Raw genomic sequence first — 14,721 nt, 5'->3', positions numbered from 1 at the left:
TTTGTTACATGTGTAATAAAAATGTGCATGCTTGCACCGTTTTTTACTCCAAGAGTGAAAACGAATTCGAATGGGAGAGATGTGTTTGAGATGTGTTTGTTACTATGCGTATACTCATATATCACGGTCATGTTTCAGCTCCATTTCACCAATGATCAGTTTGAGCCGAAAGTATTGGAAGGCCATGGACTGAAAAAATTGAAGCCCAACGCAATTCCTACTTTGTTCTCGCATCGGCCGCCGCCAAAAGAACAAAAACCCCCGTCAAAGAGGTTGGAAATTCGCAAGAAATGCTCAAAAAAACGTAAGGCGCTCTTCAGTGACGTTCCCTTATTAAATATAGCATTCTAATGCGTATCTTAACTACATAATGGAACACAAGTGACGGAGAAATACTGTTGTTCGAAATCAGACTATCACACTGAATGGTGAATAAAGAATACACACACGGCGCTGAAATGCGGAAAATATTGTAGTTTTTTGCCATATACCTAAGCACGATGATTCGATCTCAATCCAACTTTTATAATTATGTCAAAGTGTAGCAGAAAAGTCATTGTAGTTTTGAATTCCTGTTACATAAAGCCACGTAAACTATGGAGGGCCGCTCGACGCCGAAGCGCCGAAAGTATTTCATAAAAAGCACGAGTTCTGTTGCGAGTGTCCATCTCGTGATTTGACCTTTCTTTGAATTACGTGATTCAGCGGGTTTGTAATACATGTGGGCGTATTCTGGTTGTATAACAATAGGTGAGGAATCCGTACTGGAGCATACCACAAGCAAACAATGAGCGTTTGCTGAAAATCAGTGTAGCTCCCCAGCATCGGCAGACTCTGCTGGCTCCGCTTCTTTTGCAGAGGTAGCAAAGCCCGAAATTGACGAAGGTTGCGAAAACGAAGTTAACCAGCTGGTGGAATCTCCTTTTGAAATCGTCCACGACAACTCCTGTAAGAGTCGCCTGAATGATTTGTGTGGAATGCCACCGTAATTTTGTTTCTCAAAAATATTTCCACCTGTCCTTTTCATGTGCAGCCCATGACAGATTTAGCCCTGAGGTCAGCAGCAACGCAACTCAAGATATTGCAGCAGTTGATAATGGTAAACCAAACGTTGCTTTTTTGATTTTGGGGTCTAAGCATTGACATTTCACCATCCAAACAGGCATCCCTGAAACTACATGTCAACCGGCGATGAACGCAACCAGTACTGCACGACCTGTGCTTTACACTTGTGAGAGACGAGCTGTTGAACACTTAGACTTATCCTAATTTGTAACACGTGATATTGAGGGCTTACGTCTGAATTGATTTCAGCGTGCCAAGAAGCAATCCAGGGACGAATTGAGGAGCTCGAACGTCTACAGGAAGCTACCGCGAGGAAACTGGCGCTCGCTAGGAAGAGGTATCTAAAAGTGAAGAAGAAAAGGAAGAAATCAAGAAAAGGCTCAAAGGACTTTTTAATGATGACCAAATGAGGTCGATGGAACGACTGTCCGCGCAGGGAGCGCGATGGGAAGCAGGCACACTCGTCAAATCGCTGCAGCTGCGCCTGGCGTGCGGTTCCCGAGGATACAGACTCCTTAGGGAGTTCGGATATCCACTCCCGTCGGACCGTACACTTCAGCGCCACATTCAGCACGTCAAGTTTCAACCTGGATTACTGAGAGATATACTGGAGCCTCTAAGGGCGAAGGTATGGCTTGGGTAAAACGCTTGCATTACCAAATTTTCTGTGTCCGCAAATAGTAGCAAACACAAATACTGGATACTTGAACCTGTGGTTACGTCTGGAACTTCTCGGGGGAAAATGATTTTGGCCCATTGCTATAACTTGACACATGTCTTTCTAATCTACTAAAACTTCTTTAAATGACTTGTTTTTTCTTCGTCTGGTAATTCTATTGTGCAGGTCAACCTTATGCAACCTGAAGAACGCCATGCTTCGTTGATGATCGATGAGATGCAGATTACACCAGGGCTCGTATATGACCATTCCTGCTGTAATGTGATGGGAGCTCCTACGTTACCACTGGCCGACGGATCGCTCCCAGACGACTGTCTTGCTACCCACGGCTTAGTTTTTATGCTCGGGGGATTCTCATCTAGGTGGAAGCAGACAGTTGGTTGTCATTTAACTGGAAATTCGTTTGACGCGAACAGCCTAAGAAGCGAATTGATTAACATAATAACGGCTTGTGAGTCGCTCGGATTAAAAACTCATGTGCTAGTATCCGATATGTGTGGCGGAAATCTGGCATTATGGCGACTGTTCGATATTTGTGCAGGAAAGTATAGCCGGCCATTGACTAGCTGTGTTCACCCTTGTGATCAGTCAAGGCGACTGTGGTTTATGCCAGATGTGCCTCACCTTTTGAAGAGCCTTAGAAATCACCTCACAAGAGGCCAGGCTATTTACCTTCCCGATGACATCGTGAAAAAGCATCAACTGCCTACAAAGTGTGTTGATCTTCGTTATGTGAAAGAACTTATTGAAAACGATGAAAAAAGTGAGATCAAGCTTGCTCCTCACCTTAACTCGTCTTGTGTTGAGCCAAAACATTATGACAAAATGAAAGTGAAATTCGCATACAGTCTATTTCATAACGATACATCTGCTGGCTTGCACATGTAAGTTGAAAATGGTAAGATTAGCAAGGACGCACTGACTACGGCTTGGTTCATTTCGACCGTTTTTCGGTGGTTTAGGCTAATGACATCAAGGACTAGTAAACTGGCGTTTAGCCATTCAGTGCAAGCAGCTTATGGTGAAGCTGTTAAGTTCCTTACTGAAATTGTTGACCTATTCTCAAAGATTTCTATAGGGGCTCCGACAAATGCACCTCGGAAGCCAATACAGACCGGCATCACTGTCGCCACATTGACTGCATTAGATCTTCAGTCTACGATGCTTGACAAGTATAACTTCAGCTATTTCTTATTGAGCAGACTCAGCCAAGACCCACTTGAGAACTTGTTTTCAACCCTGCGCTCGAAAAACCCCATTCCGAGATTGTATGAATTCAAGTGCAGTCTGAGAAGTGCTACGTTAGCACAGTTCTTAAGGCCGAGCAAGAACGCCAGTTATTCGGATGATGGAGCGTTTATGCTGTTATCCCTTGAAGACCAGCCGAACAATGAGGGTCAGGAGCAAGTGCAACTTCCAGATGACCTACTCGATCTAACAAGTGAAGCAGATCAGTCGATAGAATACTTGGCAGGGTATGTTGTATCCAAACTGCTGAAACGGCTGCACTGTGAAAACTGCCGCGCCGCACTCGTCAGCGATAAGGCACCAGCAAAATTAATCTCACTGAAGAACTTCTCAGAGTCGGGCCTTGCGCTGGTTAACCCTTCGCCTGCTGTCGTGGAGATTGTCAAGGTGACGGAAAACTTATTCAGAAGCAACAGAGAGGCACTCATAAAAAACACTGTGACCGCTGTAGAACTTCAGGCTGCAGTTCCTAGAAGCATTTCCAATGAGACTTGTTTCCATGCATGCCATGAAATCATTAAAGATATTGTAGGCGTCTATGCCAAACTGCGAATTCACATTCTTGTCAGAAACGAGGCATCAAATATAGTCCCCGCTACAAACGGCAAGTGTGCAAGCAAAAGCGTTGGCATGCACGTCGCTGCGGCAAACATACGCTGACAATTGTGCCCGCCTGCAGCAGATGCGATTTATTTCGTCGTTGTGTGTGTAGCGCTAGAATAACGACGTTTGTAGCATGCGCAGTACCTCTGAACAATATATATGTAGGTAGACCTTTACTGTATGAGAGCTGTCTTGCTGTTCATGTAAACCATGTAGAGATATCTTGAGCGTAAATAGCATGCACCTTGGCTTCGAAATTCTTACAACAAGCGGTTCTTCATTGTTGCGCAAAAATAAACGTGTTGCTACTGAAATTTCTTTTCTTCTTCAGCTAACTGCACAGTGAGCCTACATGCGTTTTCTTGGTTCACTGGACACAGTGAATTTACGGCAAGTAAAACTACCTTCCTATTGCAATCATAGTTACATATTCTTCAAAATTTAGTTAATATGATAAACTGTGTTCAAGAAATTAACGACAAACAACTTCTCAGTCGAGGAGAAATACTTCGTACCAAGAGTAGTACATTTTTAGAACCACATACCAGTCCGGTCCGGAACCTTCCGCGCCGCCTTGATTATTTTGTAGTTCAATGCCATCAGTTATGAAACACCGGTAGCATTTTTCATTGAATTATTCTTTTGAATAAAGTCAAACGATTATACTCCTTCGACCTTCGTGCATATAGAAGAACATATGTTGGTTAGGCTAAAGTAAAACATCTCACAGGGTTCCTTAAGCGTTCATTTAGGACGACTCGAAGGCGAAAACGATCTTCTTTTTCCTCTCAGCCATTGTATTTAGGTGTATTGATGCTGCCCCGCCACCCTTCCAAAGCTTTCTGTGCCTATCGTGATTTTGCACTACCTCCAAGTTTGGAGGCACCCCGCCTGGTTTTGCATTGCCTCCGTGATCGGTACACCTTTGACCTAAAGCCCCTAGACCAAGTTACAACGCGATGTGATGACGTCATCATGTGACGCTACGTGACGTCATGATGACGTCACAAGGACGTCACGTAGCGTCACATGATGACGTCATCACATCGCGTCGTAGCTTTGTCAAAGATGTACCGATCACGGAGGCAATGCAAAACCAGGTGGGGTGCCTCAGGACGTCACAAATTTTGGCGATCTGTGACGTGTTTGGTGACGTCACCAGATGATGACCTTTTTCATCACTATATTTAGTCACCGACGCCACGGGACGCGAGACGCCTTCGACGCGGGTCGCCGACGGTCAATTTCCGCGTTTGATGAGGCAGCTAAGGCTTGCGTCTTAATAAGTCAATTAACAACCACTCAATGATATCTTGGCAGCAGCCGCAAAGTAAATAGCCATACGCACGGAAGCAAAGTTACGTATCTGGTATATGTATGTATTATGCGTGTATGCTCATATAAAGAAAGAGCCACGTACGCGCTTTTCGTAATGGCTCTCTTCTGATAAACTTTACATCCTGAATTCTATGAGTTAATTATAGCGTAACATAGTCTTAGAAGCTTCCATCTGAGCGGTGGGTTTTGCTTTTTTTTTAACAGACTGAGGTAAGTCCCAAAGTTAATGGAATGCAATATCTCGTCGTTTCATCGTGACGGAAGCCAGGCACGCACGTTGACTTCTATGCTTGCTTTTCGCCAACACAACATGAATTTTACAAAGCGACACTGCAGCACTTATCAAGTTCTCGTCTATACAATGTGCTGTCTACATTACATGCGCTTAATACACATCCGCGTTACAGACAGCCGAAGCGGCGACGGAGAGGTAAACTGCTAAGCTGCCAGCTGGTATGCTCATTTTTTCGAAGCGCTTCCGCTCGTATTTATCGAATCGTCTTAAAAAATGTCTGCCATAATGTTCTATGGGAAGCCTACTTTCTTCACGACTCTTTCTTAAGGGACATATTCTCGTATAATGCTTCAAGGAGCCAATTAAACAAACGCGCGCATTGAATCTAATGCAGCTGCAGCGAGCCAGTGGAGGGTTCAGCGTGCCGTGCGTAGCCGTGCGCACCGCGCCGGCCGGGAGAGGGGAGAAATCCGAGGAGAATTGAGGAGGAAAACGCGCGCGCGGAGGAGAGTGTCGCTACTTTCTAGATCTAGGGGCTTTAGCCACCACACGATTTTTGCGCCATCTTGCTGGTAATGCTGAAAACACGATAGTTATCATCCCGAAATGCCTTTCACCAGCGGTATGAAGAAGATATAAATAGCTTGCCGTCTGCGCGTTGAAGGTTGTGCTTTTCGTTGGCTCAGTGACTAATGCTTCGCACTCACGATGCAGAGGTTCTATGTTCGATTCCATGCGCTGGAGTCTTTTTCTGTGTTTTTTTCATTCTTGCGTTTTCTTTATACTATATATATATATATATATATATATATATATATATATATATATATATATATATATATATATATATATATATACGTGTGCATAAACGGTGAACTACGGCTGCCATGTTGAGCCGAAAATGTCCACATAATTGCTATTGCAATAAAATACCGCAAATGGGACGCAAACGTTTAGTAAGTTGATCACAGATGACGTGTTCGTGATGCATTCGTTCACTTTACCGTTCCAGACAGAACCACCATCGCTCTGATCACCAAACAGCATCATGAGTGGAAAGATTGAGATATAACACTTGAGTGAGATATCACACGCTTGCGTAGCCCACGCACACACACACACACAAACTTTGCTACACAGCTTCGCAACCCATGGAAAAAGATAAATTTATAAGGCCCGTGTCATTACGATACAGGGTGACGTGCGTACTGGAAGTTTTTCGCTTCTACTTTTTGACAAGAAGCCTGATTGTCTAAATAGAAATTGATATTACAGGCATTGCGATGGGTTTCTGAGTTCGATGTTATTAGACAACCACTGTCAGGGATGACAATGAAAATAGCAGACGAAGACGAAGCAAAAATGACATGCATAAAATTAGTGCAGGAAAAGATATTGGAAGACAGAAATGAAGTGCGTGCGGGCACGCGAGAAATAAAAGACAGGCGCGTTCAAAGGAGGACGTTCACCAGGATATGGATAATATGGAAGATAGTCAAGGCAGCCTGGGTCCTGCCACAGGACGGCAACGCTTCCAGAGCCACCCAAGTTACCACCTAGTTGAGCAGCCGTCTTCGTGTTCCGATCGTCCAGTTTGCTGGTGGTGCAGCAAGTAATCGGGACAGGTCATCGTCATGCCGCCAAACCTAAACGAGCCCTAGCTGGTGAGCACCCGCCTGCCACGCCAACGACACACGGGCCAAAAGAGCTTGTTGTAACGTGCCTAGAGTATATGCCGTCATCAATTCAACTACTAAAGAAGAAGTTGAGCCGGTAATTTGCGAGTGGACGCCGAAGAGAGGAGGTTAGCGAAGCACGAAGTACTTGGCCGTGCTGGGACTTGGTAATCATTTTGTTTGGGAGATCTAGATTTTCCAAATTTTAAGCATTTTGTTTACGTTGTTTGCATTGTCCGGTTGTATGAAATGAAATGTGTTTTTGTGCCACACCATGTCACATTATTGAGTAGATCCCGCTGACACAGGCAAACCGCGCCGGGCAATCTCAACACCCTGAAAGTCAACAATTTGTGCCGGTGTAGAGTTAATATTGTGTGTATTAAGGTTTGGTTGAAGTATAGCATAGTCCCGTGTTTCTTCTTTCCATTCCCGTATCTGATTTTGCTAGTAGCATGTCATAGTATTCTCGATACCAGCTAGCCCTACATCCCGCCCTATGTGATGCTGTAGCATTTGGTTCCAAAAACTAACAATGATGCTTCTGAAACGCTAGTCTGTTTTTACAGAGGCATGTCGAGCACCAGACAGTGTTTTTTAAGTTCTTAATCACACAAAAGTTTCTCATATACAAGGAAAGTCATACGGATGTGCAAGCAGTGAAATGAATTTTACTCGTGCTTAATGTGGACATCTGGTCAGAAAAAATTGGCCAATCGAATGTTTACCAAGGCAAATAAGTTAGACGCCTTTACTGTGAGAATATCTGGCAGCTAGAAAATATATTTATTTTATTTGTGAACGCTGGTGCAAAGCCTGTCAAGGTGCATATAAATAAGCTTCTTCAATATCGTAATACTCGTCGTCAATCAAGGCGCAGACGGTCCAATTTTGTGTATACATCATGCAGGTGCAGTTGCCAGGGCAGTCGTTTTTGTCAGTACACTGCAAAAAATAATGAAAAGAGCATTCCAATGCAAATCATCAAAAATGTGAATGGTACGTACTACTAATTGAAATAAACTTTCTTCCAAAACTAACAGAACGAAGGTATCAGGGCAAAATCCAAATCAAATGATTCATTCTAAACAGTTCCAAAGGCAGGGCCCGACGCAGTCTCAAACATAACTGTATACACCTTAGATACCTCTTTTGCGCCCATGAACTAAAAGTGTATGCGCATATATAGAATATGGGTATATTTTTTACCCTTTCGACATGCAGTTGTCACGTTTTGGAGACAAAAGGAAGTCATACGGGTGCTTTAAACTGTAATATTGGTGGAGAAGTGGTGCGGTCACCTAAAATTTTTTTCGGGTGCTCAATATCATGCGCAGTAAAAATCTTACTCATCTCGCATTACTATTCAGGATGTCTGACTGTGCCAAAAATAGTCGCTCACCAAGGTCAACCCGGCTCGCACGTACTGTTGGTGTTTGTTATCGACCTTACCCTCATCCCTGCATCAGCATAATGACCATTATACACATGCATCTTCGTCCCCATCGCCTCGTTGTGTCATCATCATTGTCTTCGCCTGAGTGCAGGCTCTCTCCGTTCGTTTTCCGAGGTTTTGCCTCGAATAAACGTGGTCCCAATCAAGACTTCATACGTGGTGGAGGTGAAATTTCGGTCCTCTGTCCACAGGCAGCCCATCCAACCACCTGGAGCTTCGTTCAGGCCGCCGCTTGCGCCCACTGTTTGGCAGCATACCGTAAAACAAGCCTGCCAGCACTGAAGCCATTTCCACCCACCACCGCAAGCCACTCCAACCGTTCTCATGCACAACCAGCAGCGTCAACCCACCGCTTCTTGCTGGTCTCCGTGGAGAAGACGTAGAATGCTGGCTTGATGATTACCATCACGTATGTGCCGCTAATCGGTGCGACGAAGTCACCAAACTGCGTCACGTTCTTTTCTATCAGACCGGAGTGCCGAAGACATGCAATTTAAACCACATCATTGACTGACCCGAACGGACGACATTCCAACAGCAGCTCCGACAGGTTTTGGGGCCAATCGGTCCGCAGTCGGGAAGATGACCCTCGATACCCGCCGACAAACCCACGGTGAAACGTACACTTCCTACATCGAGGGTGACTTTGGACTGTGCCAACGTGTTAATTCACTCATGCCGGGATCAGACAATAGTGCACCATATTCTGAAGGGCATAAAATATGTTGCTTCTAATGTCTTCGGTGCACAAAACGCAGCAATGATAGCTGACGTCATCACGAAATACCAGCGTCTTGGCGCGCTGGATTCCGTTCGTCTCCCACCAGACAATGACGACCACCATTCCACGTATTCTGGCCATCTGCGTGACCTCATCTTGGACATTATACGTGAAGAAATGCGGTCTGTGGACTTCACAACTTCTTCACAGCATTCGAAACAGTCTTCTGAAGTGTCCTTGCGTGGTATTAGCAGAAGGAACTTACATGCCTTACCGGCCCTGCACCCGTACAGCTACCCGCTTATCTCCCTATATTAACTTATGCTCAAGTTACTGCCGCGCCCCTTAGCAACGTACATGCAACGTCGCTGCTGCAATCTTACGCGTCGGTTGCTGGCGCTCCCCTGGTGAACTGCCATTAGATGCCGCCTGACACTTCTTCGGCCTGTTCGACTGCACTGTTGCCATATGCTCTGAACGCTTTCTACGCCCCACCCTGGCGCTCGTCCCGCGCCGTCCGATATTACTGCGGCTATCGCGGCCGCATATCTTAATTCTGCCAAAAAAGCCAGCAAGATGAGTGACGGGATTATGACATAAGTAAATGGGATGTGTCTACTGGGGCCTCATACCAAGGTTATCATTATTTGTCACCTCCGCGATGGTCTCTAGCTCCACCCGCATCGCCTGCACCGCGGAACAGCCGCGACACGTAACGCCACTCGCCTTCGCCCTTCCCGCCGTTTCTCTTTTCTACTTTGGCCCGTCTCATTCACCTCTGATATTGGCTCAGAAAACTAAATGTAGCATTTTGTGGAGGAAGAGCAGCATTCGTAATCCGACGTGATATTGCTCTATCAGGCCCATGTAAAATGATATCTGTGGAATTGGAAAGAGTGCGTGTTAATGCTTTGGTGGACACGGGTGCGAGATTTTCTGTTATTCGTGCGGATTTGTGTGAACATCTAAAGAACATAATGACAACTTATGATCGTCCCACGTTAGTTTCTGCCCAGGTTACATCATACGCCCTTTCCCGTTTTGTACTGTGCGTGTTTTCATTGATGGCATCCGCCATAATGTCCAGTTTGCTTCCCTCTTCCGCTCCTCTGACCAGCTAATTTTAGGAGGGGGATTTCCTATGATCTGCTTCCGCGGGAATTTGTGTTGGACAACGCATCGTCCACCTTACCGATGCCAACGACATGCTCGACGACGACACTCAGAAACCACTTCGTGTGGTCGCTGCAAAAGACGGCGAACTGCCGCCACTACAACAGCAAGTTATCAGCATTACTTCCAGCGAAATCCACAACGCTGAAGTATTGATCTTCCCATCACCAATTTGTGTTCGTAAAGGCGTAGTTCTCCTGTCCGGTGTCCCTCGTTTTCGCATTGATTCTGCACTTGTCACCACCGTAAATTCTACACCGGAGAAGATTTTACTTCCATAGCACTACAGCGGCCCGTGTTGCCGACTACGAACCTGTATTTGTCATGCCACTTCAGGCCATTGCATCCAGAGACCCTTCCCTGAGTGCATGCTTCTTCCTCTGCCTTTACCGCCGCCACTAGCAACGACTTTACAACTTCACAGACGCAGCAGCTTCTTCTCCTATTGTTACAGAAACACGCAAATTATTTCAATATTTGATCGTCCACGCTCGGTCACACTTGAATTCAAATAGTTGGGACATCTGTCGTACAACGCCGAACCTACCGCATGTCTCTAACTGAAACACAAATCACAGAAAAAACGTTGCAGACATGCTAAACCAGGAAGTTATCCATCTTTCATTTTGCCGTAGGTCGTCTCCTATTGTTTTAGTACGTGTACAGAATGGCTAGGTGCGTTTTTGCATTGACTACAGGGCGCTCATTAGGATCATGCACAAGGTCGTCTACCCTATGCTACGTCTTGGCGACGCCCTAGACTCCCTAAAGGGCGTGAAATTTTTTTCAAACTTCTATTTGCGTTCTGGGTGCTGGCTGATTCCCATGCATGTAGACGATAAAAAGAAAACAGAGTTCGCCACCCCCGACGCGCTACACGAATATAATATGACGCTTTTCGGCCTCTGCAACGAGCCCGCGACTTTTGAGCGCATGGTAGAAACAATACTGCGCCACCTGAAATGAAAAAATTGCCTTTGCTACCTGGATGACATTAACAAACTTTTGTCAACGTTTCCTGAGCACATAGAATGATAAGATAAGTTATCACGCGCTTTGCCAACGCGGGTCTCCAAATCTGGACTAAGAAATGCTGTTTCGCCCACAAATCTATCAAGGCCTCAGGACATGCCGTTAACAAAGATTGCAATTCGTCCGACCCTGAGAAGATTGCTGCGAATCCTTGCTTTTTTAGATGACGAGGCAACCTGTATTTCCCGCCGGTGGTGCGAGTCATACTGCAGACGCATTATGGGCTGCCTTTGGGAAGCTTCTCATTCATCCCACACACGACTTCGTCATCAACTCCTACACTTTAAACTGGACAAGGGGGTACTCTACCGCGACATTTCCAATCCTGAAGGTCAGCACTGGGTTCCTGTGCTGTCACGCTCTCATCGACTTCAAGTGCTCGAAGCCTTCTACGATGACTTGACTTTTGGCCATCTTTGTTGTCCTAAAAATTTCAGATCGCAATAAATCTCGATATTACTGGACTTGCCTTCTTTATAGCATGGCATGGTACGACGGTTTCTGCTTTCCATGCCAGCGTGGTAAACTACCGGCATTGTACCTGCCCGACCTCTACAACCAATCCGTACTCTTCAATGCCATTTGAGGTTGTATGAATCGACGTTTACGGGCCTCTCCCCATCACATCTTCTAACAAACGATAGATAGTGACTGCCGTGGACCACTTGACACGCTACACTGAGACATCTTCTGTCATTACTTGTTCTGCGGCACAGGTTGATAAGTTTATTCTTCATGACATAATCCTACGTCAAGGAGCACCTCGTGTACTGCTTACTGACAACGGGAAAGTGTTCCTGTCACCAATGGTAAATGAAGTAAGTACTCCGCGTTTCTGGAAGTGCTCACAAGTCACCTTCAAGCTTCTACAGTCAGACCAACGATATCACCGAAAGATTTCATCGAACCCATGCTCACATAAGTTCCCTTTTACGTCGGTCCCGACAACAAAAACTGTGTGACTCTTCAACCATTGCTGACCTTCGCCAACAACGTGGTCATTCAGCGAACAAATGGCTATTCACTGTTTTAGGTCATGTACGGACGTCTCCCTACTGCCATTCTTTACGTCTTTTTCGTTCACAGACATTTTAATTCAAGTCAGTCTTCTAGCGACGAACACATTTCCCAACTGGCCCAGTCTAGCCAACAGGCTCCCATAAATACTGGAGTGAGACAGCTCGAGTGGATGATCATCTATGACGCCTTCCATTACGTTGTGTCTTTCCGACCTGGTGACGAGGTACTGCTTTTGACCTTCATTCGCACTTCTCGTCTATGTGACAAATTCTAAGCACGCTTCATCAGGCCATATAAAATTTTCTAACAGATTTCACCTATAAATTATTAAGTTACACCACTTGTCGCCTTAAAAACTGCCGTTTTTGCAGCATTGAGGTTGCTCACATTTCTCGCCTCAAACAATTCATGCGACGTTCCTGATCACTTGGACCTTTTGCAGTCAAAATTTCCACTTCACGTGCCTTGCTCACGTATCTTGCTTCAAGTGCCTTGCCAACACGGGTCTCCGAATTAACACTAAAAATGCTGTATCACCCGCAAATCTATCGAGGTCTCAAGACACGCCCTTAGCAAAGATTGAATTTGGTCCGACCCTGACAAGGTTGCTGCGGTTCTTTGATTTCGGCGTCCCAAAAAACCGAAGGAGTTGCGAAGTTTTCTTGGCGTTTGTGGGCGTTTGTTATTCACTTCATCTTCATCCCTGCATTATTATAATCACCATAATCCGGTTGACCCTGTGTCCTCAACGCCTCAATGTGTCATAATAACTGTGTTTGTCTAAGTGCAGGCTCTTCCAGTTCGTTTTTTTTAGTCTCGCCTGGAATAAACGCTGCCACAACCAAGACATCACAGTAAAGAGATTGGGTCGTTCATGTTTGACGGGAGTCTGCCATGCAGTAATAAGAAGGGTGAATCAGCAGTAGTGCTCCGTGGGTTGGTATGGTAGACGTAGGAGTCGAAGGGCAGAATGTCGTAGCAATTGATATGGTTGGCGGCTATTTACATTGAAATAATGTTACCGGGCGTACCTTTGTTCGTTGAGACCATTTGTCTTTCAGTAGTAAACATTATATTTTCGGTGAAAAGCACTGTACTATTTGAAAATGGCTATGACGGCTTCCGACAAGAAGACACGGCCTAAAACGCTTAGCAGTTTTTCGTGTCATTCATAACGCAGCATAAATCGGTGATGGAGGAAGGAGGCAAGATCGTACGCTGTAGCCCCCGGTAGACCAGCACACTCGGTGTATACCGCGAAATAGTCAACAGTGCCCATGAACCTGTGGTTACTAACTGACGTTAGATAAAGTGGCTAATAAAAGCGACGTCAACGCTCTAAAATAGACTGTTCCGGCAAAGTGAACGGTGCACACCAGCTGACGACAGGCGCGTTGAAGCTTTTCGCCACTGAAAATCAAGATAAACTGAACGAGGTTTCCACGTAGTGGCTCATACTTCGACACATGTATCCGTCTCAATTGTGATGTTTTGTTTTGCATATGGCAAAATTCGCACTCATCAGATGAGAGTTGAACGACTCCATTATCTCAGAACAAAAACTGTGAGTATCGCTCATAGGTCTTGGCTGCCATGGGTGGCGTAATTGCGTCGATGAAATACGCCTTCACGAAGGGCGAAATGGCGGGCTTGACGACACATCGTTTGAGTAACTGGTGCGGCTGCCATAGTAAAAGAGAGAGAGAGAGAAAGTTCTTTATTGAAACGCAGAGATTTTCTTCGGCGTGGGTGTGTTGCTGTTCGCTACTCTGCGTGGGGAAGGGGATTTAGGACTGGAAGGCAAGAAGAGACAGGGAAAGAATATTACGAAATAAAATGGGAAAAAGTAAATATACAAACTTTTTTCTGTCTCTTGGGCGGGGACGTGTGCTGGCAGTATGATTTCAGTTTTCAAGGTGCCCCTACAGTTTGTATACAGTTTGACCAATATTGTCTAAATACACGAATAAATTTTCATCGCTTGCCTCTGTTGCGTGAAGCTGGGTAAAGGGCCCAGGACACAATCAACTGATAAAGTTCTTTGAGTTAACAGATGCATGCAGTGTTCATAGAGCGCACCTCATCGGCATAAGCTCGGCACTCAAACAAGATATGTTTTACTGTTTTAAGAAGCCACAGTTAATGCATTACAGACTGTATACTTGACCGAAACGATACCGTAAATTGTTTCCATAATTGTTTCCGTAAATTTTTCTACAGTCGGAGACGGTGGTAGAGAGTTTCCAAATGTCGAGGCATTCGAAATGGGAGCCTAGTCCTTAAATGTGGGTCAACAGAGTGAAATAAAGCATATGGTTGTAACGGGAGGTTCCTTAGTCTCTTCTTTTCTTCGGAAGCAAGCCTTCTAGCTTGCTGGGAAGCATCTGATTTAGTAAAATAGGTTCGTTTGTAATTTTGCTTTTGAAGTCCTTTGCGCACCGCTTCATCTGCTTTTTCTTTAGTCAGTATACCGCA

The sequence above is a fragment of the Rhipicephalus microplus genome, chromosome 3 (assembly GCF_043290135.1).
Source record: "Rhipicephalus microplus isolate Deutch F79 chromosome 3, USDA_Rmic, whole genome shotgun sequence".
Taxonomy (NCBI): domain Eukaryota; kingdom Metazoa; phylum Arthropoda; class Arachnida; order Ixodida; family Ixodidae; genus Rhipicephalus; species Rhipicephalus microplus.
The sequence above is the reverse complement of the archived record's forward strand: the minus strand, read 5'-3'. Positions refer to the sequence as shown.